General features: G+C 37.8%; 1 long non-coding RNA gene across 1 annotated transcript in view; it reads left to right on the top strand.

Annotated features, from left to right (window-relative positions):
* The window catches only part of LOC138174393 (uncharacterized), a 4,499-nt gene extending 1,220 nt beyond the window's left edge, over window positions 1–3,279 (top strand). The window contains exons 2-4 of the long non-coding RNA XR_011171699.1: window positions 466–494; window positions 2,219–2,428; window positions 2,558–3,279. This is a non-coding gene — a long non-coding RNA (uncharacterized lncRNA). The remainder of the gene's footprint in view (window positions 1–465; window positions 495–2,218; window positions 2,429–2,557) is intronic.
* The last annotated feature ends 2,132 nt before the right edge of the window (window positions 3,280–5,411 follow it).

Below are 5,411 nucleotides of genomic sequence, written 5' to 3'. Positions count from 1 at the left end.
TCTCTCTCTCTCTCTCTCTCTCTCTCTCTCTCTCTCTCTCTCTCTCTGTCTCTCTAAAATATGTATATGTATGTATTCTCAAATGAGATTTCATTAATGTAGGGGGCTTTTAAAGTGGAAAGTAACTATTCACTAAATACAGATCATCAAACCTTCTGTAACTCGAAGTATCAATGGGTTATCTAAGGATTAGAAAGGTGAGTTGAGATGATCTCATTGCAAGTATAGAGAGTTTCTGGTGTTTATTTCCTGCTCTTCAAAATGAATACCCCCTTTCCTCCCCCAAGCCCCTCCCCCTATCTCACATTTACAGCCGAGGCCCCATTTTCCAGCTTGTAGGGAGTGTAAGGGAGGCTTGCCAGGGAGGGCATGACTTGGGACCTTCGGCTTGGAAGCTCTGTGGTCTGACCTTGCCCACTTTCTTTCTTCCTGGTGATTTCATCTGCGTGGGGGATACACCAGCAGGCTGCTGCAGTCTTCTTTGTGTGCATGAGGTAAGTGAAGAATGAAGCAGATGTAATTGGGGATGGGGAGCGGCAGAGGCGTCATGCTGCCTGCTGTGTTGTCTTGCTTCTGTCACGGCAGGGGAGGGGTGGAAGGGAGAGGGATAAATGTGTGAGCTGCTTTTCGTGGGTTCTCTTCCCCCAGCTTGCTCTGCTCTGCTGCACCATAATTGCATGCACCATGTTAGGCCACTTAGAGGAAGGCAAATTTTCCCTTAGAGATCCTTGGCCCCGGGAGGATTTGGTTCTTCAGTCATGCCTCACTGTAGGAACAGACCCCCAGGGCTGGGAGGGGTCTCCCAGGGTCTCAAGTTGCTGACATCTGCTGGGGCAGCGAAATCGGGCCAGTATTTTTTTTTTCCTAGGAGTGGGTGTGCTCATTTTTGTCAATTTCTCTCTGCTTCAGTTTGTTTGAAATATTAAGTAAGACTGAAAAAAAGAAGGAAGGAGAAAAAATATAATATTAGAGTTGGAAAGAACATTAAGGTTATCTGGTCAGATTTTCCACCTAGTACAGAAATCCCTTTTATTATATCTCTGATAGATGGGCATCCAAGTTCTGGTAGGACAGATCTAGTGATAGAAATCTCACGACCTTGGTGGTAGTGGGGTAGCTAGGCTGGTGAAATTGTGAGATCCTTCTTTATCTAAAACTGAATTTAACTTCCATTCTATAATAGTTGGGCCTTCTTGAGTAACACAAAGTCGAATTACATCATCCACGTTGTTGACCTTGTCAAATTGCACAACATAAGCTTTCTAATATTTGAAGATTGATGTAGCACATGTTGCATGATAACTATTCAGTTCTCACTGAAGTTGATGAGTCTAGTTCCTAGAGCCTGGGTACTCTGCCTCCCATTGGTTTCTAGGAATAACTGGCTTCTAAGATCTAAATATCTTAAAGGTTGTTTTCTGATGGTAAGCTTCACAAGTACCCATGAATGTACTTCTTACCATGATTATCAGTTGACTTAACTAACTTTTAGAAAGGGGCATTTTGGGGGGCGGCTAAGTGGCCTAGTGAACAGAACAGTGGCCTTGGAGTAAGGAGGACCTAAGTTCAAATTCGAATTCAGACACTTAACACTTACTAGCCGTGTGACCTTGGACAAGTCACAACTCCAATTGCCTCTCCAAAAAGCAAAAAAAAAAAAAAAAGAAAGAGGGGAATTTTTGCCACAGTATAGAGTTGATTGAGTCAGTACAAAATATCTCCTTCCCACCCCATCCCACAAAATTTTCAACACTTTCCTATCAGCATATATGCAATCCAGGGGAAAGTGGGCTCAACTTTAGCGAGTTCATGTAGTGAAGTGGTGATTCACAGCTCATGGAAGTCTTTTTGTTTGAGTCCTATAAATGTTTCCTTTCTTCTAGCAGGCTCTTTATAAAGCCTTTGTAGAACTTTCCTCTCCCAATTTACCACAATCGAAATCTTCAATTCTAACTAGCTTAATGGCTTTATCCTGGAACCAGGAAGCATTAGTCAAGTACCTAAGTCAATTTGAACAGATTGCATGTCACCTACAGAGGTATTCATGACTTGTTCACACCCAATGGATAATCAATGTATGTTTTCACATGGTACCTTTATTAGGGAGGGCTTATCATATCATTTACTTTAAGTGGGATCCAGTAACTGAACAACTGAAAGAATGTCTATTATTCTTACACAGCAATATATCTTTTCTTCTTTTTTTTTCATTATTTAGGCTGAAAATACATCTCTTTGTTTTCACTTTTGACCACCAGACTGGTATCCTTTCAATGTCTAAAGACATGATGTAATTTGGAGGAATTTTCTAAGATGATTCCCTCCCTTTTGTGTTTTGTCTCACATGATTTTTCCTGTGTTGTTGCACGGCTGTCAGAGAACTCAGATCCCTTCGAGTGGTTTCTTGAAAGACCTTCAAAAGAACTTGGTCTGTTAATATATTATTTGTTTTGTGAGGGTAATTACATATTACTTCACATCTGGCACTCTCATAAAAAGTTAGTTTGATTTACTCCCAGAATCGTGATTTACTATATATTTTATTTGTCTCTTGTAGGCATGTGTGCTGATGAGGTGATTTGGGGTCCAGAAATGGTTTGGCAATGATTAAAAAACTTCAAGCAAAAGAGATGTTTTGACTTTTCAGTTAATGGCAACCTAATTATGAACACCAAAAAGTTATTTTATAAAGTGATACATAATTTATTTATAAAAGTAATTTGCCTATGTTCTGAGGATTGCAAATAGCTTTTACTTGCTAGCTATGTGAATTTTAAATAAGAGCTCATGTTTCAGAAAAAAAAATAATTACAAGAAATACTAAGGTACTGAAAAGTCAGGGGTGTGTGTGTGTATTAGCATGACTAAAGAATAGTCACATATTACAGATATGTTTAGATAATGCTTTGAGGTTTGAAAAGTGCTTTGTATACAATATGTCATTAGACTTTCGCAAAAAAATCTATTTGAGACAGAAACCACAGGTATCATGCCCATTTCATAGATGAGGAAATTGAGGCTAAGGGTAAATAATGGCTTTTCTAATGCTCCCAAAGATATTGCATGTCTCTCATCACTTCTAATTCTATAGCTCTTTTCCTAAGCTACTCTACCTTTCCTAAATAATTATTTCCAGGAGGTAATACAGTCTAGAATTTGTAACCATGTTAAAAAGCATTCTGCAGAAATCAGAAAACTTTGAGTCGAACCCTAGTTCTATCATCATTTGAATGGAAAAACATTTAGTCTCTCTGAGGCCCAGTTTCTTCATCTCTAAAATGAAGATAGTACTTGACTATCTACTTCATTGGGCTGTTCTGAGGACCAAATGTCATAATGTATGTAAAGTACTTTGTAGACCATAAAAAAATTACATTCAAATTGGTTTTTATTATATACCACAAAATCCTCTATTTAAGTAAGTTATTTAGGGTAGTTGGAGGACAATTACTAAAAATTAGTCATGTTGGCTGTTTCTATGCATGCATTAATTTGATTAAATAATTAAAAATAAAATTGTTTTTTGTGAGTGCCTTTATTATTATTAAAGAAATAACTTGGAAAATATCAGCTGTTTAAAAAATCTGCTATGGATATTCATTTTTTTATCCAATAAATAATATTTATTAAGCCCTTTTAAATGTCAGGTGAAAGTGCAGCTAGGAGTGAGAAAGCAGGGTTCAAGTCCTGCCTATGACCACAGTGGCTCATTATGAGTGAATTGTCTGGAACCCACTTCAGAAAATTCTACAATTTCAGGGCAAAGTTACAGGTCTTCACTGGTAAGGGAGATTTCTTCGTTGGAAAACTCCCTACACTGATGCCCCACACTGATGCCCTACATTCACGCCTGAAACAATGTGTCATGCACTGTTTGAGACAATAACAATAAAAAGATAAAAAAAATGAAATCATCCTTACTTTGAAGGACACAGAAGAATGTAAAGGATCAAATCTATCTTGTCTTATGTGGACACAAATTAATGTAAAGCTCTGGCATGCCCATCTCCAAATTCCTATCTGTATTACAGAAGGTCTTACTGAAGAAGAGTAGCGTTCTAAAGCATCACTAAAACAGGGTTTGTTCCATAATGAGATACAGAGAACATATTCCCAGATCTTGTTCCAGACAAGGGAAAATAATAAGCTTTCTATTTCTCTGCCTCTGGACTGAGAATGATACTTGCTGCTCACCTTTTGGCAGAGAGAGATGATGGACTCAAGATGCAGAATGAGAAACATTTTTGGACACAGTGAGGCAATTTATTTTTCTTGATTATGTCTATTTGTTACAAGGATTGTTTTTCTTCTTCCAAAAAATGGAGCTGGGTGGGAGAAAAAAATGGGGTTAGAGATAAGGATGGAATAGTCAAAAAAAGGAAGGAAGGAATAATAAAGTCATTGAGACATTTTAAAAAATTTCTTATGAAGATAAAAATAAAAAGGTCAACAAAAATGTTCAGCAAACAGGACAATAATCACAGGGTTGATAATATAATGATATCCTTAAAAAATAAAAACAAGCTATACAGTTTAGAAACTGACATTTCCATATACCATACCCCTTTTCTTTTCTACCCTGTAGAGTAACCAAAGGGCCTCAAACCCATTGATGATTTAGGGGGATGTCTATTCCAAGCATATGAAGACATCGCCCAGAGGAATGAGTGGATGAGAATAATTCCAACATGCAAGAAGCCAGCTGAAGCAGGCACTGTGGAGTGCTTAGAGCTTGGTCAGACAATTAAAGATTCCAAGATCATTGACTGCATCATGGCCCATTGCCAATCATCTAGACTTTTTTTTTTTCTACCACTGTACTTCGATGACTGGGAGAGAGGCTGATGACTCTGTGCACCTTTGACTTAAATCCAATTTATGTACAAGTCAAGTCAAGTTACATGTGATATCATTGGTCTCCTTTGAAAATGAAGGATGAAAAACAACAGTATTTTTAAAAAACTATTCTATTCAGTGTTTAATTTCAGAATAAAAACAAAATGTAATAATAAAAATGTTATATATGCTTCGTAGAAGTTTCAGTTTCAGGGTTATAGTGTATTCTTATCCAGAACATCTGTGTTTATAAAGATCTGTAGTTTCCTCAGTGGGGGTACTTCCTCCATGAATCCAGAACAGACATCCCTCCATAGCACAGTAAATGGTTTTGTGGAATTGTTGTGGCCAAATAACCATTACTCATTGGTGGTAACCCTTCCAGGGATGGGTCTCTCCACATGTAGATTGATCCTCAGGCAATAGACACAGGCTCCATCACTGGGCCTATGTGCAAAGACTTGCCAAAATATCAGGACCTTCCAGAGATTGCACTCTACTAGCATGAACTTCAGACTTTTAATAGCCAATAGTATCGGAGATGAAGACAAGTTAAAGGTTTGGCTATGATAATA

The sequence above is a fragment of the Petaurus breviceps genome, unplaced genomic scaffold (assembly GCF_028583685.1).
Source record: "Petaurus breviceps papuanus isolate PSGF00001 unplaced genomic scaffold, PetGlider_PUasm1.0 688, whole genome shotgun sequence".
Taxonomy (NCBI): Eukaryota; Metazoa; Chordata; class Mammalia; order Diprotodontia; family Petauridae; genus Petaurus; species Petaurus breviceps.
The sequence above is the reverse complement of the archived record's forward strand: the minus strand, read 5'-3'. Positions and strand labels throughout refer to the sequence as shown.